The sequence below is a fragment of the Triticum urartu genome, chromosome 7 (assembly GCF_003073215.2).
Source record: "Triticum urartu cultivar G1812 chromosome 7, Tu2.1, whole genome shotgun sequence".
In the NCBI taxonomy this organism is placed as follows: Eukaryota; Viridiplantae; Streptophyta; class Magnoliopsida; order Poales; family Poaceae; genus Triticum; species Triticum urartu.
The window spans coordinates 478,066,482-478,092,110 of record NC_053028.1 but is presented as its reverse complement, the minus strand read 5'-3'; positions in this window follow the sequence as shown (position 1 = coordinate 478,092,110).

The window sequence follows — 25,629 nt, the reverse complement described above, 5'->3', positions numbered from 1 at the left end:
GGTTTCCCCTCTGATTTCTATTAAAGAAACCACCACGGAACCAACCTGATTAATTAAACCCTAAGCATGATCAATTAAACCGTATTATGGCTGTGCCATGGCAGATTTGAAGCTGCAAAGCGGAGAAATGATATTTAGCATCCATTGTTTGCTTCGAACTAAGAACTAAATTCTAAGAGCTGAAAAGAAAGTAGAGTAACCAAGTTAAGATCTATTTTCTGGTTGAGATCAAAAAGTTGAGGAGATATGAAGTACCACCTCTCTTGCGGTGCCGTGTAGGCATTGGGGGTGTGATGGCTGTCGGTGGCGTTGAAGCAGATCTGCGACGGTAGACGGGTGCATCGTGGGATAAGTCCCATTGCGGTGGAAGAGAAGGTCGTGTGAGTGGCCCCGGCAAAGAGGACGGCGGCGCCGATGAAGCAAGAGGACGCGATGCAAGGCTATTGGTCCGTCGCCATGGATGAGAAACGTCCATCTCTAGCAGTGGACGACGCGGTCTTGGTAGGCGCTCTGGCATGGTGGAGGACGGTGGCAATGGATGTGGTGGAGGACGATGGCGATGGATGGGGTGGCGAACGGAGGCTGGTGTGGGAATGGGGTGTTCTAGCGCGGACGATGTATGAATGGGAAAATGGAGGGAGAGGTACGGGGAATCATGTTTTTGGGACGCGCCTGTCTGAAATATGGGAAAGTTACGAATTTATCCCCCGTTTCAAATTTGGACGTCTCGTCGGTTGGGGATAGGACGGTAATCTCGCATCTCCCAAATATTTGCCGGTAACTATTTCGGGCGAGGAAAGGGTGTTTTGCCGCCCACGGTTGGCGCCCATGGTGTATGAACGGGGCTGACAAGTAGGGCGGTTGTGTCACGTCTGATGGAAGTTACACATCTGCCCCTATTTAAAATATTAGCCTGCATCTATTTCGGACAAGGAGAGGGTGTTTTGCCGCCCACCGTGTATGAATGGGGAATGGAGGAAGAAACAGAGGTCTTTCGGACGAGCTTGAATCAAATGAGTTTTGCCGCCCATGTTTGACGCCCACCGTGTCGGAATGCTCAGAGGCGGTCGTGTCACGTCTAATTGAAGTTACTAACCTACCCCTATTTAGAGCAGTGGAAATCGGGCCGATGGATTGTCCGTGTAATGGGTAGACAGTAATTTCCATCTCCCAAACACTTGGCTTCGGGCAGCCGATGTGGGAGTGGACATTTTGCTGTTTCTTTCGAATTTTGGGACAATAAGCATCCACGTTTACCCTGGCAACTAAATTCGAATCCATTTTGTATTCCTATATGAATCTTTATAAATCATTCTATGTGTTTTTATATATCTTCAAAAGGACGACAAAGATGTATTCCACTGTCATATATGAATATGGTTTACAAATGCCAATACTCAAATTCAGAAACTAGAATCCAGTTAAAGGTGAATTCGAATATTTGGAACACTTCATGTCCAACTCAAATGTCACACGCAGCATAATGTGTACTCCCATTTAGATATGTACACAAGCGATGTATCAAGATTCAAATACCAAGTCAATCAACCAAGAATGTATGGAACTAACAGACATATAAACACTTATAGAGTATATGGATCAATAATATCAACTAACATACATAAGCCAGGCCGCTATACTTTTTTTTGGCTACAACAGCATCCTTTTTTTAGCCAGCATCTTGGCCCTTTCCGATGCGTGCCACTTATGGTCCATCTATACTACTATTTTTGAATGCACATTCAGCCCGATTGGCATATTTGTAGGTCTGGCACAGCAATCCAAATGAAATGTCTCCGAGTCTTATCAATTAATACAGACTTGTGCTCAAATAAAATTACAAACAAAACAATTATTACATGATCTCTAAAACAAATGGTTTGATTGATTACATGAACAGACAACACAAAGGTTATTCAACTATGGAAAGAACATTTCACCTATGATTTACCAAGTAGGAATTTAATTTCCTTTTTTCCTTCAGGACCTTAACAATGTGGTCAGTCTCAGCTTGCTTCGTTTTGAAATCCACCAAATATTTAATGGTTGTCTTGAGTACTGCTTGTGATTGTGCTGTTTGCTTCCTCAACATGTCAACTTCATCTCTAAGTGCAGAAGCAGAATCTCTTTCGACCACTAGTTTAGCCTCTAGAGCATCAGCAGTTGGCAATTCATAATGCACGATTGGGCCGGTGCCACTGCTGTGGGATGATGCAACGTCCATGGGGACCTCGCTCTTTGATCTTGGGCTAACCTGTTTTGCCATTAAAGTTCCGATTGGATTCAGAAAAGTTGAAGTTAGCAAAACATCTCAACTGGGAGTTATAATAGCAAACCAGTTAAACAAACAAGGAATTAAAGAGTTTCAATTGGATGCTAAAAAGTAGTTATTAACATCATTGTAACCCGTTGTTGCAGCAGCAAAGCAGTTAAACAAACAAGTAGATATTTAAGTTAAGGCAAACGGGTAATTCTTAACAATAAGTATCAAACAGATAGATAGGCGCAGTCTACAATATGATTAACAGGCTGTGCCATTATGTAATCAGTAGCAAACTAAATTAAGCCAAGCAACGTAATTGAACAATTTTGCAATAAGTGGCTAACTAAAATTCCGAGAAGCAGGTAACTGAACTTACGCTAGTTCTTTGTACAGGCACACTGCAACTTCTTTTTCGCTTACAAGGTTGTACAAAGGAGTCCATGGCATCAATTGCTTGGATACGCAGTCCCAATACTTCTTTCTTCCCACACTGCATGGGTAAGTCGAATGGTTAATATGGTAAGATGGTGCGTCCTTGATATGTTATATGAGGACGTGTAGTCATACTAGTTGTAGCCAAACACATCACACTGGCTTTTACTGTATATTTCATGCGATTACTTTTGGCATATCGAGATCTAAGCAATCTACAATACGATGAAAAGACTGGCATCCTTCACATTATTGGCGAACTCAGTTCATGGAAACAAGCAATTCAACCATTCTGTGGGTAAATCAAAAGCGCCACTGGAATATTTTTCACTATCCAATCATACACGCAAAAAGGGGCGAAGCCACCATAGGGGCTGGTACGGGCGGCCGCCTCAGGTGGATGGAAAGTGTGCGCCTAGTTTGAGTCGTCCAGGTTGGCCCATGCTAGTTTTGTTCGTCCCAATGCACGAGCAGGCAATGTAAAAAATGAAGAAAAATGTTTCAATTTGGATGGGCCAATAACATAAGTGCAAGGCAGGCCCTATAGCAGGCTCACGGCCCAAACGAGCGCAACTGCCTAACTAATCTATCCTCCGAGAGATTTTGATGTAATAATCTGGCATGGTGAAACAAGTGTCCTGTGTGTATAAGTAGTACGATAGTATTATTATCACATGGTATACCGTTGATAGAATTGCAACTCTGATTGCTGGTTAGGAACTGTCGTTCGATTACATTCCAACAGCTGCCGTGCTTTATTCAATTTTGTGTATTCGCCTTGCGACAGCATCTAAAACCAGCGCCGTACCGATCACTTGCAATATGAAATGCGATGAGGTAGAACACTTGGGCCCCCAAACATGCAGGGTCGGCCTGCGGCCCAAAGTCCATAACCTGGTTTCGAGAAGCACTAGCTCAGTGCAGAAGTGGCGTCCTCCTCCTGCTGTGGGTTGGGCGAAGATGAATGTTGATGCTGCGTTATCTCGCAATGGTGAAAGGGAAGCCCTGGCAGTTGTGAGCCGGGATCATACAGGCTTCTTCCTTGGAGCATCGACACTGGTGTCCGAAAGTGTTACTGATCTAGAGATCCTAGAGGCAATGGCATGTTGCGAGGGGCTATCTCTGGCTCTTGACTTAAACCTGCAACAAGTTCAGATTAGCACCAATTGTTCAGCAACAGTCAAGCATATCGGAGAGGCATACTTGGGGCCCAGCAAAGTTATTATGGACGAGATCAAGATGAAGAAGAATATGTTCCAAACCATGGAGATCATACATGAAAAACGCGAGTGTAATGTTGAAGCGCATGTGCTCGCAAAAGCTGCTACTTCTTTGCCCTGTGGACGCCATCTTTGGCTCACAGAAACCCCCGAAATTATTTATATACCTATGACTTTTAATCTTCAATAAAGCAGCTATTATCCCTCAAAAAAATCTGAGTATTATATTCTCAGCTGAACCCCCATAATGCCCGTGCGTTGCAGAGGGAGTATATTTCTCGGCAAGGTGAGCCTGTGATATAAAAGATTTGTATATTTCTTTACAGAGGGAGTATCTCTCTGTCAAAAATATATTTATGTGTAACTAGTTACTCTTGTCGTTCTACTTCCTTTCGCTGATATGTGGGGCAACCGGCAATGGGGTCCACGTGCCATATGCACAAATTAGAGTGCACAACTTCACGGTAGACACACCCCGGTCGTAGCGCCGCAGTAATGCCCAATGAGCCATCAAATCACAACCCCCCCCTTTCCAGCTTTAGTAGTAAGCTAGACGGACGAAGCGGCAATATTTCACTGGGCCTGAATCCCCTTCTCCCTCGTCTGCTTGTTCAGAGAAAACCCCCTCTCGGCGATTGCATAGGGTTTTCTCATGGAGAACCAGGTACGAATTCTTCACCCATCCCCGATAAACCCAAGTCCCTTTGTAGCGACCCGACCCGAATGGATCAAGTCTCTGTGCTTAAGTGTCATCCCTGGATCGGTATGCTGACACACACAGTACTCGAAGGATTTATAACAGAGGTAAATCACATGTATAAAGTAACGTAAATACTATTAACTCAATCCAAATAGCGGAAGCAACAAGGTTGTGGATTCCCATCAACACCAACGGCAAAGTTGAGTGTAGAAATCGTAACCCTAACGTATCACTTACTCGTCGTAAGAAACCTGCAACATGAGACGTTGCAGCCCGAAACGGGTCAGTACATTGAATGTACTGGCAAATTCACACCATAGAGAATGATGAACAATGGCTATCACTACATGCATATTTGGCTGGTGGAAAATCTCTATGGTTATAAGGTTTTTGCGTAAAGCCAATTTTTCCCTACTGCAAAGGAATAAATTTTATTTAACTATCATGGTGGTTGTTGAACATTGAGAATGGTTGACAGCATTCTCAATCCCAATTAAGTAACATCATTAAACCCAACAATATTCATTTAAAGTAACATGATGAGATCAACAGGATAATCCAAGAACTAGATACTCAAGATGTCCATAACCGGGGACACGGCTAATCATGATTAGTTTGTACACTCTGCAGAGGTTTGCGCACTTTTCCCCACATGACTCAATCGCCTCCGTTTGTTTTCTCGCACTACACGGTGTTTGAGAAACGGATGACCGAGACACAGTCTTTCAGAAGCGCTAGCACCTTACAAGTGGGGTAGACCGTACCACCTACAACCCCTACATCTGCTAGTCCACCCCGTAAGAGTTCGCACAACTTAGTCAGCTATGCCAGAGCCCATACTAGCATGTGGCTGCACACGGAAGTTTCTAGCATGAATTATCTTATGATCCCTTTGAGCCTGGGTGGCGCTCCAAAATAAAACAGGCAAGTCCTGATAGACATCAGGTGCCTCAATCCACCCAGATGTGTGTTTAAGTTGCCACCTTAGATAAACCATTAAAAATTATCAACTCACATCTGTCATGGATATCGCTCACCCAATCCACGTCTACTAGCATAGCATGGCATAATAAGCAAACGTAGAAGTAACTCCCAAAGGTTTGATAATAATACAGGTAATAGGTACTACCTCATCTACTTCCCATCCCACAATTTAATTAGATCCTAATCATGCAAGGTGAGAGGATTGATCTAATGCAATAAAACATGGGTTGTAGAAAAGGTATGATCAAAGTGTGAACTTGCGTGCAATGTAGATGAAGATGATTCGCACTTAAAACTCTGGATAGATCTACTCGTCACACTCCGTTCAATCTATCGTAAGCAAGCAATAGTAACCACACAATAAGTACTCATCTAATGCACAAGTAAAACTCGAACAAGAGAACGAACCAGAAAGTTCAACTTAAGAACTCCGGTTGCAAAGAAAGAAAGAACCGAACAAAGAAACCGAAAACAAACGGCGGAAGAAACAACTCGGTTCTAGCAAGTTAAAACTAGGTCAAAATTTTACAGTAGCAAAAACTTGTTCAAGTTGATTAGACGGAACGGCGGTTTCGAGACGAAACTCCAGGCGCTTGAATCACCTGATTCCGATGAACGGGCGAGAAGATAAACTAGAACAAAGATCGGATCTGAGATCGCGATCGCGGAATAAATCCGACGAAAAGAAAAAGACGAACGGTTAAACGGACGAGCGTCGTTAACCGGGAATAATCGGTGATCACGTTCGTTGAGACGAACGGTCCGAAAGAAGAACGAAAACCGATCTAGGGTTTCGGAAAAGAAACCGAAAAAGAAAACGGAAAACCGATCTAGGGTTTCGGAAAAGAAACCGAAACGAAGAATCGGGGAGAAAAACCGGAAAAGAAAACCGGAACGGTTTCTTTTAAAAGAACCGAACCGCGGGGAAGAAAAAGAGAGGCGCGGGGCTACCTCCGGCGAGGCGGGGCGAACGGTGGCGACGGCGGCGTGCTGGGGCGGCGGCGGCGCTATAGGGGCGGCGGCGGCGCTAGGGCACAAGGGCAGCGGCGCGGGTGTGGGGTGGCGCGGCGCTAGGGCACAAGGGCGGCGGCGCGGGTGTGGGGTGGCGCGGCTTGGGGAGGAGAGGGGGTTTGGGTTTTTTGTGTGAGGAGAGGGGGGGTCTATGGGGGTATTTATATAGGTGAGAGGGGGTTTACTTGGGGTAGGGGGCAAGAAAAAGAGAGGAAAAAGGAAAACGAAACAAAGGAAAAAGGGCTAGCCTAGAGTCCTACTAGGACTCGGCTAAGAGGCGAGGCGGCGGCTGCCTGGCTGCCCGCGCCTGGCGCACACACGCAGGGGCTGGGGCGCAGCGGCTGGCTGGGCCTTGGCCCGGCTAGCCTGCTGGAAAGTTTTTTTTTAAACGGTTTCGCGACAGCAAAACACAGAAAAGAAAATCTAAACGGGCTCCAAAATTTCTAAAGTAAATTTTCCCCGACTCCTAAAAATGAGCCGAACAAAATGAACTTTTCTCCGGACCTAAAATGCAATTTTCGAAAATGCGCATTTTCCCTATCCAAAGAAAAACAAACAAACACCGGAAAACGAAATTTGATCTATTTATTAAATCTTCATTTTTCCTATATTTTGGGAAAGTCATATTATTCCCTTTCTCATATTTTAATATCGGAAAAATAATTGAAGATGAAATAAATAAATCAAATGATCCTCTTTTCAAATTCGAGAAAACTCTCAAATATGAAAATAACGAAATCTCCAACTCTCTCCGAAGGTCCTTGAGTTGCGTGAAATTTTCTAGGATCGACCAAAATGCAAGAAAATAAGATATGCATGATGATCTAATGTATAACATTCCAAATTGAAAATTTGGGATGTTACACCCTTGGTCGTAGGTAATCCTAGGATGGAAGCCGCCGCTGTTGATGCATTGTTCTTCCTACTGAATCTAGTGTGTTTCATTTGCAGTGCTCGAAGTGCGAGTACCCTACAGGTTTCTGCGCCCTCGGCGAGACGCCACACTTGTTCCTTCTCATCCTAACACAGCATTTTGAAACGCGCACAGTATGTTCCTAGAATCCTCTTTTCTATTCGGGAGGGTGGGGTTTTTTTGAACATGCTGTGTTCTCATATTATTTTTCCTGCAGTGTATTATTTGCTCTGCCACAACACATGTACTCAAGATGCTCGGCCTTGCCATAACTGAATACACTATTTTAATGGTCACAGTGAAGACAAGCCATGGATATAAGTTCCGAGTTGGGTTCATGAACCAAGAAGATCGCTGCTTTTTTATGGCCGAACTTGGATAAACTTTCTCAAGTGTTACGGACTGAAAGTTGGCGCACGAATGTTGATGGAAATAGCAGAACCTGGTCTCATCTTCACTGTGATCTTCCACCCCGACGTCGTTCCAATTGTTTATCCATGTTAGTTTTGTATCTGGTTCTTGCTTGTTGCCTCGATTACTTCTTAATCCACCTATTCTGTCTAAGTAATCACAATTTAACTTTAGAAGTAGCAACGAATCTCTCACGAAGATGCTACTTCTAACTAATATTTTCTTATAATTGGTGGCACGTGTAGGTTTTTTCAGAGTTAAGCAGTTTGCTCGTTTGTTACTCTGTAATAACTCGGCTGTTACTAATGCCACTGAAGTTGACTGGATCGACATCCACAAGTTCCTACACTTTATTGATCGTCTTGAGGTCCTTGTGGGGCGTTTCAATGGTGGAAGGCCACGTGGGATATGTGTGCCACTGCTACACTCGTTGAACAGGTCCAACTGTGTCGAGAAACTTATGGTACGAGCTGTTTTCTATTATATATGTTGTTCATAAACTATTGCTTATACACAGTTTTACAGCTGTGATCTTCTTGAAACAAGAACTGCTGAGTTCTATTGTTCCTATACAGATGCCTGACCATGGTCGGGTCAGACTTGTGCTTGGTCACAACATGATGTTTATGTCGACCTACTCAATTCCCCTTGGAGGTGAAAAGATACTTATTCATGGGTGGTCTCAAATAATGAAGGCCCGTCCATCTTGGAGAATAGGACAGAGGATTATGTTCATGCTTTTCCATGGCTCTAAATCAAATATCCTGTTTATTGACCACGTTGCGAGATGAAGCCGCTTTCAGAAGGTTGTGGATGCGCGGGGTGGCGCCTCGGCCTTGTCCTGGGGCTTGGCGGCCTCACCCTTGGTTAACTGTAGTCAAAGTAGCACTGTTCGAGGCGTGCTTTGTACGGTTGAACCTGTATAGGTACTCATACCGCTTTCAGCTTTGGTTGTTAAGTGCCCCTGCTGGTTTCAGTTAAGGTTGTTAAGTACTCCTGCTGCTTTTACAGTCTGTCGTGTTTCTTCAGTCCTGTCTTCCTCCAGCCGCCAAAACCAAACCAGCGCCGGAGGGGCCGCCTGCTTCCGCCTCCCATGGCTGGCTGCGCCTCAGCGCACGCATCGCCGCCCCACCGTCTCCTAAATCATTAACGCCGACGTCCTCCACGCAATTTGGTGCGCTCGCCGCGGCGCCGCCCTCTCGCGTTGTCAACATGGTCAACAAACAACAGGAATCGGCAGAAGTATGTGGAGAGGATGACAGTACGGGCCCACCACGTCAGCGTATGGAAAAATAAAATGCTTCCTCCTAGTGTTTTCCTGACATCTGGGACCCACGACATTGTGAGCGTATATAGTCAACAGACAAGAGAACAGCACAAGATCGGCTGACACCTGGGACGTAGCTACTCGAGTAGTATTTTTTTTGTTTGGTATTGTTGAGACGGAGCAGGGTTTGAACTGGGCTGTGGCCCGTCTAGCCCAGGCTTATATTTTATGTTCACCATGTGACCAGCCTAGCTATTTTTTCTTTGTGAAAATGAGCCCAGTTTATTTTTTTTGAAGAATACCCAATCCAGGCCTACTTATTTTTCTACGCCCTGATGGGCTGCAACTCTTTCAAGACGCATGCAAATCTTGAAAGTAATATGAAATGGGTTGTAAATATAAAAACAGATGAAAAATTGGCAATTACTTTATAATTTCTGAATTTTATTACATTTTCAGATTCCTATTTCACTGGGCATTAACCTAATTTAAATATATCTTCAAAGTACTTTAAATCTGGCTGGACATTTCGGTATTAAAAATAGTTTGGAACCCACAGAAATATGCGAAATTGGCCCTGGCCAACCAAAAAAACGACTGTAATAAATTGCATAAGAAGTTGCCATGAGCTATATATAAATTATTAAAAAAAGAGGGAGTGGTCTGACTTGTGGGCCTGTTTAGCTGACGCGTATGCAAGATTTTTTTAGTTATTATATACGTCAACAAACGATTCTAGCAGATGTAACCGTTGGATGTCAATCCAACGGTCGTCGTGTTTCTTCAATCTCTGATCTTCTTGCTCCAGCCGCCAAAGCAGCGCCGGCGGGACCGCCTACTCCTGCCTCCCGTGGCCGGTTGTGCTTCCGCGCAGGCCTCAGCGCCCCCTACTACTCCCACCGCTGGCCAGGGCATCCCTCTACTCACCCACATCCCCTGTTATTCTGCGGCGACGGCAGCCTCACATAGCAGCCGAACCGGTGAACGCTCGTACTCCTCTCTGCGTGGGCATCCACTGTCGCGTCTTCCCCGGCTCCACGTCGTCCCCTTCCTATGCCTCGCCGTCGTCCACCGTCGTGGTGCTCTCGGCGTGGTGTGGTCAATGTGGTCAACGACCGACTTCCATCGGAAGAGTACTGTACATGGAGAGGCTGACAGCTGGGTCCACGGCAGCCGCAAGGAAGCGCCTCCTTATTACGTGGAAAATAATTATTCCTCCACCTGACAGCGGGGACCCACCGGACGGGCCACCAGTATTTTGCGAAAAAAATTGTTTCCCCCTGACTGCGTATGGGCCATCGTATTTCGCGAAAAAATGTTCCCCCCGCTGTCAGCCCGGACCCATCGGAAGTGCCTCCTTATTACGCACAAAAAAATGAATACTCCCCCGGAGCTGGGACCCACCTTGGTGGGAGGCTGACTTGTGGGCCTACTAAGTTGACGGGGACGAAGGGCTTTGTCAACTTAGTCAATATGAATGATTCTAGCTCCAGTGACCATACGATGTCCATCCAACGGCCGTAGTGCTTCTTCAACCTCTGGTCTTCTTGCTCCAGCCGCCCAAAGCAGCGTCGGTTGTGTCGCATGCTCCTGCCTCCCGTGGCCGGCTATGCTACCGTGGAGGCCTCACCGCCCCTACTATTCCCACCGCTGGCCAGGCCCTGCGGCGACGGCAGCCGAACCAGTGAACCCTTGTACTCCTCTCCGCGCGGGCTTCCACTGCCGCGTCTTCCCCGGCTCCGCGTCGTCCCCTTCCTAGGCCTCGCCGTCGTCCACCGCCGTGGTGCTCTCGGCGCGGCGTGGCCAATGTGGTCAATGACCGACTTCCATCGGAAGAGTACTGTGCGTGGAGACGCTGACAGCTGGGTCCACGGCCGCAGCAAGGAAGTGCCTCCTTATTACGCGCAAAATAATTATTCCTCCACCTGACAGCGGGGACCCATCGGACGGGCCACCATATTTCGTGAAAAAAACATTTTCCCCTGACTGTTGGGACCCACCAGCTACATCTTCGCACGCAAGGAAGTGCCTGACAGTCGGGACCCACCTAGTCGAAGCGTACGTAGCGTTGTCATTCTGGTCACGAACGTGTATGTACATATATACTGGTCGATGTAGAGGCGCGCACATGTCGTAGTAGAGGCGCGCACGTAGCATGTACACGTACGTACAGCGGCCAGGGTGCAAGAAAGAAAATACGGCCACGTATGTGTACATACGAGCAGGGTCTTGAACGCCTACTTGCGCATACGTACGGCCAGGGCTCGTGTACATGGCTGGGTCGGAACAAAGAAACAGCGTCATCGTCATGTTCATGGGGAGGCAACGGAATGCGTCGTGTTCATGGGGAGGCAACGGAATGCGTCGTGTTCATCAGGAGGGCTTGGACGGAACAGGCGATGGAAACAAGGCCTGGCGTACCGCAGAACGGAGGAAACGGCCTTGTGTTTGACCGGCCACGTTCGAAACGGGATCCTGTGATCGGGAGGGGTCTGGCGTACCGCAAAACAGAGGAAACGGACCTCCTACGGTCGAAACGGGGGTCCTGTTCATCGGGAGGGGTGTGGCGTACCGCAAAACGGAGGAAACGGACTTGTGTTGGAGCGCTATGGTCGAAACGGGGGTCCTGTTCATCGGGAGGGGTGTGGCGTACCGCAAAACGGGACTCCGTGGGATATTGTTCATCTCCACCGTCGACCCCCTCCAGCCTCCATGAGCTACTGTTCATCCACCGTCGACCTCCTCCAGCCTCCACCTGCGACTGTTCATCCACGGGCTCGTGTTCATCCAGCCTCCACCGCGCGCTACTCCACCAGCTACTTTTCAACCACCCCTCCACCGTCTACTTTTCATCCTGCCCTCCACCGTCTACTGTTCATCCTGCCCTCCACGGGGTGGTCCTATTCATCCAGCCCTCCACGGGGTCCTGTTCATCCAGCCCCAACCGGCTCGATCGATCGGGGTCCTGTTCATCCAGAGGCAACACCACGGGGTCCTGTTCATCCACCCCCACCAGGAACTGTTCATCCACCCCCCCCCTCAACGCTCACTGTTCATCCAGAGGCAGCATCGATCGGCTTCAGTTAGCAGCAGTAGCGAAGGAATCGCTCGATCGGGTTCAGTTAACAGCCATCGATCGATCGCTCGGGTTCAGTAACGCGTAGCCTGCAATGCAATCACTCGGGTTCAGTTAGAGCCCAACGCCTTGCTCGGGTTCAGTTAGAGCCAACGCCTCGCACACATGCGCGTACATGTACGAGAGAAGCGCGCATCGCTCGGCCCCCGACCTCCCACCGTAACCGGGAACTCCCCAAAATTTTCCTCCCCCTCGCTTGTACCACGGTTTTTTCCGTCATGGACGGCCCAAAGAATGTCATGCAGCTGCGTCTCTGGCCCGCCCAGGACGAAAAGCCCATTTTCTGTCATGATTTTTTGTCATAGAAGTAGGAGCCCACCACATCTATGATGATACCGGGTTTTGTCACAATTATCGTCATAGAAGTGTCATATGTATGACAGAAAAAAATTTCGTTCGGCCCAAAATGTCTTTTTTTGTAGTGATAGTACTTTCGGGCAAACGTACAAATACAGCCTTGATTAATTCAGAAAAACATTGTTTGTACAATGGGACTACATGTCACTGGAAAATAATATTCTTCGAGCACTGAGCCTCTATCGAGCGAGCGCCTTCAAGGACTTCTTCAAAGTAGTGCTCGGCAGCCACTCAGCCTATGGCCGAACCTTGTGCCGCAACAGTGGTGGCCTCCATCTCCGCCAAATATGTTTTGACACGGGCAAGGGCCATCCGCGCACCTTCTATGCACGCTGACCTCTTTACAGCATCGATGTGTGGCACAGCTTCAAGGAATTGTTGCACTAAGCTAAAGTAGCTACTCGGCCTTGGCCCTCCCGGCCACAGGTGATCCACAACGGACCACATGGCAAGCCCGGACAACCTATGGAGCTCGGCCCAACCAGTCAATCGCTCGTTCAGCAGCAGAGGACGGACTGGAGCGTGAAACTGTGACCAGAACAGCTTCTCCACTTCGGGACCTTTCTGATCCTTGAAGTACTCGGCTGCATCAGTAGCACTTGCAGCCAAATCCATGTACTCGTCTGTAGAACTCCATAGCCGGTCCAGAGGAGCATACTTCGGATCTCCGAACTTAGTCCGCAACAAGAAGGGCTTTCCCACACACGATATCTGCAGCTTGATTCAGCTCCTCCTTCGTCGCTCTAATTTTGGAGTGGGCTTCCTTGGCAGCCACCCGGGCCTTCTCCAGGTCCGTCGCTTTCGCCCGGTCTTCTCCTTCAAGAAGCTGGTAACGGTCAGCAACATCTTTTAATTCTACAGCCATCTTGGCTATTTTTTCCTTGCTCTTGCAATGCGCGGCCTGTTCGGCCCTTAACTCTTCAACTGCCTTTAAAGCGGCCGCATTGCTACTCCTCACTTGCTCCTTGGCTCGGGCAAGCTCCGCCCGAAGGGTCTCCACGGTGGCAGCTCCATCTGCAGTCACAACATATTAAAGATACTGGCATCATGCTGCTCTTACTATGTGACGATCACCAGAAAAATCACTCACCCTGTGCCTCGTCAAGCCGCTTGTTTACAAGCACGATGTCGGCATCTGCCGCTTTAGTTCGGCAAACCCATCAGTCCGGCTAGCTACCGGAGCTTCAAACACCTGCACATAAAGGCGGTCTGGTTATTACCTGGGACTATGATCCTCTGTTTTCCGCTGTTCTCGATGACAACCAGAGTCTCAGGGGCTATTATCTGCATGGGCATACCTAACGTATGCGGTACTGTTAAAGGCATACATTATTTCACGTACCTCGAAGCCTTTCAGCAGACTCATAAAAGCTTCGTGCAAACCGCTTTCAGTGAATGAAATCCTTTCAATTACCGTACCCATTAGCGTACGATGTGCTTCCGAGACAACAGCTTGCCCCAGAAGATCCTTCAGCACGTCCGACCGCACACTGTACGGACCCTTGTTGTCGCTCTCCTCAGGAGCCGGATACTGGGATGCCGGGCAGCCAAAGGGTTATCTTCCGGCGATATTGGATCCGGAGATACCCTTCGCGACAACACTTCAAGGTCGCCTGCTTCTTGAGCTGGGGAGTCCGGGGGAGGCGTTTCGCTCTCCATCATCTCCGGAAGATGAACTCTGTCGAGAAAAGCTGCGATCCGGACTACAATTTACAAGCATCGGTTATTGTCTTCGAAGCAAGGTAGGATATCTTCACTATTAAGTACTTTTTGATTACTTACAGCTCGGTAGAGGGCTGATCCCCACGCAGACATTGTGCGGCAGGAATACCCTCCGAGGCAGGACCCTCTGGCGGAGATTTCTTCTCCCGTTTGGAAACCTTAGTTTCTGGATCTTCAGAGGTAGTCCTCTTCCTTCCCCGGGGAGGGAGAATGTCATATTCTTCTCCTTGGTTATCCTCCCTCGTGGAGGCGCTCATTCCTTCGATTGGAATAGGTAGCGATGGAGGCCCGCTTTCGCCCTCTTTATCCCCCCCTTCATCTTCCTTTGAGGGCACTAGACAAGGTGATGGCTTGAGCATCTTTTCCAGCACCGGATTGTCCAAGCCTTCAGGAAGGGGGGCCGAACACCGGATCATATTCGCCTTTGCTATCCAGTCCTGGTCAAAGAGCGATTCGTCAGAATGATGTCATGATAAACAAAAGGATAGTGTGTTCGGCCACGGGATTACTTACTTGGGCAGCGGGGCAGTTGCAGCTCAGGCCCACGTCCTCGGTAGTGTCCGGACACTCTATTTGGGGTCCGAAGAACGATTTGTACATCTCCTTATGTGTCATGCCGAGGAAATGCTGAATAGTGCACGGTCCTTCCGGGTTGAATTCCCACATGCGGAGGGGCCGGCGTTTGCAAGGCTGGACTTGACGAACCAGCATAACTTGCATTACCATAACCAGACTAAAATCTCCCTCGAAGAGATCTCGGATACGGCTTTGCAGTATTGGCACGTCCTTGGCTGGACCCCAGCTTAGCCCCCTGCTGATCCATGACATCAGTTGTGGTGGGGGCCTGAGCGAAAGGTGGGGGCAGCTACCCATTTGGCACTTCGGGGAGCTGTGACGTAAAACCACTCCCGTTGCCACAATCCGGACACCTCTGGAAAGGAACCCTTTGGCCATGGAGCATCAACAATTTTGCTTATTAATGCACCTCCGCACGCTGCGTGCTACCCCTCGACCATCTTCGGCTTCACATCGAAGGTCTTGAGCCACAGGCCGAAGTGAGGGGTAATGCGGAGGAAGGCCTCACACACGACAATAAATGACGAGATGTGAAGAAGGGAATCCGGGGCCAGATCATGAAAATCCACCCCGTAATAGAACATAAGACCCCTAACAAAGGGATCCAGAGCGAGGCCTAGTCCTCGGAGGAAGTGGGAGACGAACACAACGCTCTCGTTGGGTTCAGGAGTAGGGACGACCTGCCCTCGGGCGGGCAGCCTATGCGAAATTTCGGCAATCAGATATCTGGCCTCCCTCAACTTCTTGATGTCCTCCTCCGTGACGGAGGAAGGCACCCACCGGCCTTGAAGGCTGGATCCGGACATGATTGAAGGTCTGAAGCACCTGACTTGAGCTTTGGGTGTTAGAACTCGAGGCGGGGGAAGGATTCGATTGAGCACAGGAGGGAAAAAGAAAAAGCCTTGTCCCTTTATAAAGGGGATGAATATCAGGCGTCCTCCTCGTGGCCGTTCGAGACTTACCTAAGATCTAGGAGTCATACCAATAGGCACAGTTGGATTACCCATGTTTGTATTGATGAGAATCCCATGATAGGGGGAACACAATCTCTGCTTTGACAAGACGTGTCAAGAAACCGCCTCGCGTTATGTGCGGGGATGGTTAAAGAAAAACGGTTCTAATAATTACCGGGCCGTGGCGTGATGTCATGCTGCCAAAACGCGTCAACAGATTAGATTTGTGGAAATATTATTCTCTCTACGGTGGTATGTGGAACTTATTTTGCAGGGTCGGACACTATCCTTGTATTCAAACTCTTTCGTGCTATATTCGGAGGAGGAACCCGCCTTGCAATGCCGAAGACAACACTGCGCACCGGACTCACCGTCATTGAAGTCTGGTTCAGGGGCTACTGAGGGAGTCCTGGATTAGGGGGTCTCCGGACAGCCGGACTATATCCTTTGGCCGGACTTTGGACTATGAAGATACAAGATTGAAGACTTCGTCCCGTGTCCGGATGGGACTCTACTTGGCGTGGAAGGCAAGCTAGGCAATACAGATATGGATATCTCCTCCTTTGTAACCGACCTTGTGTAACCCTAGCCTCCTTCGGTGTCTATATAAACCGGAGGGTTTTAGTCCGTAGGACAACATACAATCATACCATAGGCTAGCTTCTAGGGTTTAGCCTCTCTGATCTTGTGGTAGATCAACTCTTGTAATACTCATATCATCAAGAACAATCAAGCAAGACGTAGGGTATTACCTCCATCGAGAGGGCCCGAAGCTGGGTAAAACATCATGTCCCCTGCCTCCTATTACCATCCACCTTAGACGCACAGTTCGGGACCCCCTACCCGAGATCCATCGGTTTTGACACCGACAACTATCGCTAGCGCTTAGTGATAAAGTAAAGCAATTACATGGTGATTCCATTTCATACAATAAAGCGACAACCATATGGCTCCTGCCAGTTGCCGATAACTGTTACAAAACATGATCATCTCATAAAACAATTTCTATCTCATCACGTCTTGACCATATCACATCACAACATGCCCTGCAAAAACGAGTTAGACGTCCTCTACTTTGTTGTTGCAAGTTTTACGTGGCTGCTACGGGCTTCTAGCAAGAACCGTTCTTACCTACGCATCAAAACCACAACGATTTTTTTTCAAGTGTGATGTTTTAACCTTCAACAAGGACCGGGCATAGTCAAACTCGATTCAACTAAAGTTGGAGAAACAGACACTCACTAGCCTCCTGTGTGTGAAGCATGTCGGTAGAACCAGTCTCATGAACGCGGTCATGTAATGTCGGTTCGGGCCGCTTCATCCAACAATATCCCTGGATCAAAGTAAGACGTTGTTGGTAAGCAGTATGACTATTATCGCCCACGACTCTTTGTGTTCTACTCGTGCATATAACATCTACGCATAGACCTGGCTTTGATACCACTGTTAGGGAACGCAGTATTTCAAAAAAAATCATACGATCACGCAATATCTATCTAGGAGATGCATAGCAACGAGAGGGGAGAGTGTGTCCACATACCCTCATAGCAAAAGCGGAAGCGTTTAGTAACGCGGTTGATGTAGTCGAACGTCTTCGCGATCCAACCGATCCAAGCACCGAACATACGACACCTCCGCATTCAGCACACGTTCAGCTCGATGACATCCCTCGATCTCTTGATCCAGTTGAGGACGAGGGAGAGTTCTGTGAGCACAACGGCATGGCAACGGTGATGATGAAGTTACCGGCGCAGGGCTTCGCCTAAGCACTACGATGATATGACCGAGGTGTGTAACTGTGGTGGGGGGCACCGCACACGGCTAAGAGAAGACTTGGTGTCCTTTAGGGTGCCCCCTCCCACGTATATAAAGGGGGGAGGAGAGGAGGCCGGCCCTAGAGGGGGCGCGCCAAGGGGGGAGTCCTACTTGGACTCTCGGTCCAAGTAGTATTTGCCCCCCCTTTCCTTTTCGAAGAAGGGGGAAGGGGGGAAGAGAAGGAGGAGAAGAAAGAAAGGGGGGCCGCCCCCCAACCCTAGTCCAATTCGGATTGGGCTTGGGGGTGCACGCCTCCACCTGGCCGCCGCCCCCTCTCTTCCACTAGGGCCCATGAAGGCCCATTAACCCCTCGGGGGGTTCTGGTAACCCCCCCTGTACTCCGGAAAATGTCTGGACCTTTCCGAAAATATTCCGGTGTCCAAACATAACCTTCCAATATATCAATCTTTATGTCTCGACCATTTCGAGACTCCTCGTCATGTCTGTGATCTCATCTGGGATTCCGAACAAACTTCGGTTCATCAAAACACATAACTCATAATACAAATCGTCATCAAACGTTAAGTGTGTGGACCCTATGGGTTCGAGAACTATGTAGACATGACCGAGACACATCTCCGGTCAATAACCAATAACAGAACCTGGATGCTCATATTGGCTCCTCCATATTCTACGAAGATCTTTATTGGTCAAACTGCATAACAACATACGTTGTTCCCTTTGTCATCGGTATGTTACTTGCCCGAGATTCGATCATCGGTATCATCATACCTAGTTCAATCTTGTTACCGGCAAGTCTCTTTACTCATTCCATAATGCATCATCCCATGGCTAAATCATTAGACACATTGCTTGCAAGGCTCATAGTGATGTGCATTACCGAGAGGGCCCAGAGATACCTCTCCGATACACGGAGTGACAAATCCTAATCTCGATTTATGCCAACTCAACAAACACCATCGGAGACATCTGTAGAGCATCTTTATAATCACCCAGTTACGTTGTGATGTTTGATAGCACACAAGGTGTTCCTCTGGTATTCGGGAGTTGCATAATCTCATAGTCAGAGGAACATGTATAAGTCATGAAGAAAGCAATAGTAATAAAACTAAACGACATTATGCTAAGCTAACGGATGGGTCTTGTCCATCACATCATTCTCTAATGATGTGATCCCGTTCATCAAATGACAACGCATGTCTATGGTCAGGAAACTTAACCATCTTTGATTAACGAGCTAGTCTAGTAAAGGCATACTAGGGACACTCTGTTTGTCTATGTATTCACATATGTACTAAGTTTCTGGTTAATACAATTCTAGCATGAATAATAAACATTTATCATGATATAAGGAAATATAAATAACAACTTTATTATTGCCTCTAGGGCATATTTCCTTCACTAGGTTGTTGCTCTATGTTATGACTGGTACATGATGAATCTCATCCAAAAACCCCCTTCCATGCATATGCTTGTTACTATTGTTGCTCTCTCTAAAATAACTACTGTTGCAAACTGTTACTTTTCTACAATACTATTACTGTTACTACTCTGTTGTCGCTACCATCATATTACTTTGCTACTAATAAATTATGCAAGCAAGTTATCTATCTAGGTGCGGTTAAATTGAAACCTCAAATGCTAAAGTTTATAAATATTCTTTGACTCCCCTTGTGTCAAAACAGTAAATTTCGATTGAAATACTTTCCTTGAAAACTTTTGCGATCCCTTATACTTGTGAGTCATCACTATGGTACAAAAAGTTATGGTGCCCTACAACCACCGTTTTTCGTGCTCTATTAGAGAATCTCTAACTGACCCCCATAATCCTTTAGAGGAGAAAATAAAAATTGGTTTTCCTCCTCTAAACCAAAATTAGTCAACCTAAAACCGTTAGCGGAGGATAAAATTTACTCCGAGCGGTCTCCGATGCTTAAATATACTCGGCCTCCGACTGTGGAGTAAAACATTCCCACTCCACTTCGCCTCAACTACCACCGTTGCTGCTGCCCAATCCATTTCGGCGCATCCCCAACCTCACCCACATCCACTCTGCCGCCGCCCACCCAGCCACCGCTCTCTGCCGCCCATCCCTGGTGCTCGACCCATGGATCCATGTCGCCATGAACATTGCCATGCCGACGCACCCTCCTCCTGCGATGACGTATCCCCTCCATCATCGTCAGAGCCAAATTATACCGGCGTGGGGCAGCATCGGTGTGGGACATGGGTGGCAGAGATATATGACCGCGACATCGGCAACCGCTACTGGCTTCGCTCCTTCCACTCCGCGTCGCAGGTGACGCACTCATACGACATCAAGTCGGTGCATCTCTATGGCATTGCCACCCATCGCAACTTCCCCCATGGCATGCCGCCATTGGAAGCGCGAGTGCCTCGCCGGGGAGCAAGCCAATGAGGACTACATGGCAGAGCTCCGCCGCCGCTACCCGGCGCGTGTTGAGGTAGAGCGCCAGCTGTACGGGGAGTAGGCGGTGGGGAGGATGGAGGTCATTGACCTCTCCAACGACTCTGACAGCGACAACGACGGTGACTCAAGAACGAGTCAGATAGCGAGTAGTTTTAGTAAGTTGTAGTCAAAATTTTGGTTAAGTTATTTAAATTTTTATGTAAAATGTTTTGAATTTCCATCGAATTTCATTTTAGTAAGTTTTATGTAGTAGTTTGAACCAAATTAGAACCAAACTTGTGTTTATTTTAAAAAACATATGAACTTTATTCAACTGAAATAACAGATACATCATTCATGAGAAAAGGTACAATTTAATTCATAGGATCCTTAAACTAATCAACATTAGAAGAAAATCTAGTTAATATAGCATGCTCATTCGCAACTTTATTTGCTTGTCTATTACAATGTTCGAACCTAGAAATAGCAAAATCACAAGCTAAGAAATTAGCAATCATAAAAACTGCAGCCGCTCCTCCCGCCGACCATCCACCATTATTCATGGTTTCAGTGACCTCCAGATCATTAGAATTTATAATGAGACGATTGCATCTCGCCCGTTGCACTAGGGATAGGCCAAATCCAGGAGCCCAAGGTTCTATTGTTAGAACGTCCATACAATGATCTATCTTCCAGAAACCTCCTACAATAAAGTTAGCTACCCTCCCCCTCATAGTAGCCTTTGGAGACAAAGCAACAACATAATTACTCGTAAGAGCTTGTATCCCCATTGAAACTTGTTTGACATCTCGAATGCTCTTCTTATGCACTAGTTTGCACCTTTCCCACCACAAATACTAGGATGTAATGACAATCATCTCTAATATTCTGGAACTCCATAATAGATAAATCCTAATCTGGCATATGTAACAAAAATTCCCAAATAGCCTCACCAGCACGATCAACTTCACAAGTGCCATTGATTTTTTTGCGCAGCTAAGTATTGGGGGTTGGTTAGGAACAATCATTTTTTTAGACAAGCAAATATAATTCTCTAAGGGCATGTACAACGCCGGCGCTTAGGCCAGGCGCTAGGATTCAATTCCGGGTCGTTATTCTCTAATCCCGGTCGATCGAAGGATTATTGCTAGCGTCGATGCCAGGTCTGCCATCGGGCGCTTTTTTTTCTTTCCTCTGAGCCATTTAACGAGTGATTCCCTTCTTTTCTACGAGAAAAATAATAGCATTAGTGCGCAACTAGGCGCCTATGCGTTGAGGAGACAGACTCTTTATCGTTCCTTGTACATCGCGTTTCAACCGGAGTGCTTGCATGGACTTCTTGTCCATTGCAACCCTTTTCTTATGTCTTTCAACCTACAAGGTTCTAGTAATGTTCTTTGTTCCTCTTTTCTAACGGAGTGTTTTCAAATTTGTTCATCTTCGATGCATTTTTCATTCAATTTGTTCAACCTCGCAAGGTTCTTTGGTTTCACTCATTTGTCAAAGAAGCAACTTAGTATTACCTCTTCTCTTCCTCTTCCGCTTCCCTCCGGTGCCATCCTAGATCTCGGGACGAGATCCTCTCGTACTGGTGGAGTGTTGTGACGCCCCGAGTCTGATGCGCCAGGTGTCTTCCAGTTATTCGTTGTTGCTGCCTTGTCATTTGCTTGCATGTCGCATCTTGCCATGTCATCATGTGCATTGCATCTGCATGTTTTCAAAACTTGCATCCGTCCGGGTCTACCAGTTCTTTCCATTGTCCGTTCTGAGCCCAGACACACTTGCACGCGCCCGCAGCATGTCCGAAATATTATTTTATAAGTGGCTAGAAAATGTTCTTGGAATGGGACGAAAGTTGGCGTGCGGTCTTGTTATAGTGTAGATATACCGCCTGTCAAGTTTGGTCGCATTTGGAGCTCGTTTGATGCCCCAACGGATAACTATAGCGGCAGTATAGCCGGTCTATCGTCGGACGTTTTCGGTCTCCGAAAACAGCTGGCGGGTCTCTCTCTTCTCTTCTCTCAGCCCGAGGCCTTCTACACGGCCCACCTGCAGCCCATCTAGCCCCCCTCTATCCGGAGCCGCACGGCCCACCTGCCACCGAGGATCGCGGTCCGAAAACCACCTAAAACCCCCTAAACCTAACCCCTGCCTATTTAAGCAGCCTCCCCATTCCATTTCGGAACCCTAGCCAACCTCCACCTACCTCTAGCCTCCCCCTCCTCAGAATCCGTGCCCCCAACTCGCAGCCGCCACCTCCACCTTCCAGCCGCCGCCTCCTGATATGTCTCCAACATATCTATAATATTTGATTGCTCCATGCTATATTATCTACTGTTTTAGACATTACTAGGCTTTATGTTCCACTTTTATATTATTTTTGGGACTAACCTATTAACCGGAGGCCCAGCCCAGAATTGTTGTTTTTCGCCTGTTGCAGGGTTTCGAAGAAAAGGAATATCAAACGGATTCCAAACGGAATGAAACCTTCGGAAACGTGATTTTCTCATCGGATAAGATCCAGGAGACTTGGACCCTCCGTCAAGAAAGCCACAAGGTGCTCACGAGGGTAGGGGCGCCCCCCCTAGGGCGCGCCCCCTGCCTCGTGGGCCCCTCGAAGCTCCACCGACGTACTTCTTCCTCCTATATATATCCACGTACCCCCAAATGATCGGGGACGGAGCCAAAAACCTAATTCCACCACCGCAACTTTCTGTATCCACGAGATCCCATCTTGGGGCCTGTTCCGGAGCTCCGCCGAAGGGGGCATCGATCACGGAGGGCTTCTACATCATCATCCAAGCCCCTCCGATGAAGTGTGAGTAGTTTACTTCAGACCTACGGGTCCATAGCTAGTAGCTAGATGGCGGCTTCTTCTCTCTTTTTGGATCTCAATACAATGTTCTCCCCCTCTCATGGAGATCTATTCGATGTAATCTTCTTTTTGCGGTGTGTTTGTTGAGACCGATGAATTGTGGGTTTATGATCAAGTCTATCTATGAATAATATTTGAATCTTCTCTGAATTCTTTTATGTATGATTGGTTATCTTTGCAAGTCTCTTCGAATTATCAGTTTGGTTTGGCCTACTAGATTGGTTTTTCTTGCCATGAGAGAAGTGCTTAGCTTTGGGTTCAATCTTGCGGTGTCCTTTCCCAGTGACAGAAGGGGCAGCAAGGCACGTATTGTATTGTTGCCATCGAGGATAACAAGATGGTTTTATCATATTGCATGAAACTATCCCTCTACATCATGTCATCTTGCTTAAGGCGTTACTCTGTTTTTAACTTAATACTCTAGATGCATGCTGGATAGCGGTCGATGAGTGGAGTAATAGTAGTAGATGCACAATCGTTTCGGTCTACTTGTCTCGGACGTGATGCCTATATACATGATCATACCTAGATATTCTCATAACTATGCTCAATTCTGTCAATTGCTCAACAGTAATTTGTTCACCCACCGTAGAATACTTATGCTCTTGAGAGAAGCCACTAGTGAAACCTATGGCCCCCGGGTCTCTTTCTCATCATATCAATCTCCATCACTTTACTTATTGCTTTGCTTTTACTTTGCTTTTACTTTATTTACTTTGCATCTTCTATACCAAAAATACCAAAAATATTATTTATCATCTCTATCAGATCTCACTTTCGTAAGTGACCGTGAAGGGATTGACAACCCCTAAGCGCGTTGGTTGCGTTGAGCTATTGTTTTTGTGTAGGTACGAGGGACTCGAGCGTAGCCTCCTACTGGATTGATACCTTCCTTGGTTCTCAAAAACTGAGGGAAATACTTACGCTACTTTGCTGCATCATCCCTTCCTCTTCGGGGAAATCCAACGCAGTGCTCAAGAGGTAGCAAGAAGAATTTCTGGCGCCGTTGCCGGGGAGTCTGCGCAAAAGTCAACATACCAAGTACCCATCACAATCCCTATCTCCCGCATTATATTATGTTCCATTTGCCTCTCATTTTCCTCTCCCCCCAATTCACCCTTGCCGTTTTATTCACCCCCCCTCTCTCTCTATCCTCCCTCTCTTTCTCTGTTTGCCTCTTTTGCCCGTTTGCACTTGTTTGCTCGTGTGTTAGTTTGTTTGCTTGTCGTTATGGCTAGTTCTTTACCTTCTGCCTCTATGTCTGAAATTGGGGATAATATTGTCGATAATAATTTTGATGCTCCTACTAAAGAACCCACTATCTCACATATAAAAAGATTTCATGTTGGTAGCGGTAATATTATTGGATAATGAGTTATTCAAGATTTCTTTACTTGTGCCGGTGCTTTACCTTCTATGGGTAGTTCTATTCTTCATAGAACTAGTAGTCTTGCGGACGCTATTGCCATGCTTGTAGTTGAACTTGAGAGGCAATTCATGCACTTGCATCCTTCTATACAAAGGATTTTCCTAGAATTTTCTAATATTGAGCATTCTTCTGTTAAGCGTGCCGTTACTATATTTTTGGCTCATGAGTTTCGATTCATAATTAAAGAGGCCAAAGAAATCTTTGCGCATTATAGGGTGGATGCTTGCCGTCCTCCCATAGAGACTATCCTCTTTGATCAAGAAGAAATAATGCATTTTCAATCTCTAGACTGTGTTGCTTTCAATGAAAATCTTAGAAAAAGGGTTCCTACCAATGTTTTAGTTGATAGAATTTATGAACTTAATGACGATTTAGCTATTCGAGATAATGAATTGGGATATTCTCTTGAATATAGGCTCACAAAGTTTTGTCAAAAGAATGCTTATAATTATGAATTGGTTGTGCAATATGAAGGACCAAAGGAGGAACCTATACCTCCCAAGGTTGATCTTGGAGACTTTTGTCCCAACAAATTTAGCCCTTTTGATTAATTTTGCTTGCCTCAAAGAAAACTTGCTGCTGAACGTAGAGAATATGAAATGAGTTTTAACAATCTATCTTATTATTATGGCGATACCTAGATCTATTCTTGCTTGTTATGCCTAGCTAGGGGCGTTAAACGATAGCGCTTGTTGGGAGGCAACCCAATTTTATTTTTTATTCCTTGATTTTTGCTCCTGTTTAGTAATAAATAAATTATCTAGCCTCTGTTTTGGTTGTGTTTTTTGTGTTTAATTAGTGTTTGTGCCAAATAGAACCGTTGGGAAGAATTGGGGAAAGTCTTGTTGAACTTGCTGTAAAAAACAGAAACTTTAGCGCTCACGAGAACTGCTGTAATTTTTAATTGGAAAGTTCTATTTAGTTAATTCTTTCTGAATATGATTAATAGATAAACTCCTCACGTCCAGCAATTTATTTTAGAATTTTTGGGGTTCCAGATCTTGCGCTAGCTACAGATTACTACAGACTGTTCTGTTTTTGACAGATTCTGTTTTTCGTGTGTTGTTTGCTTATTTTGATGAATCTATGGCTAGTAAAATAGTTTATAATCCATAGAGAAATTGGAATACAGTAGGTATAACACCAATATAAATAAAGAATGAGTTCATTACAGTACCTTAAAGTGGTCTTTTG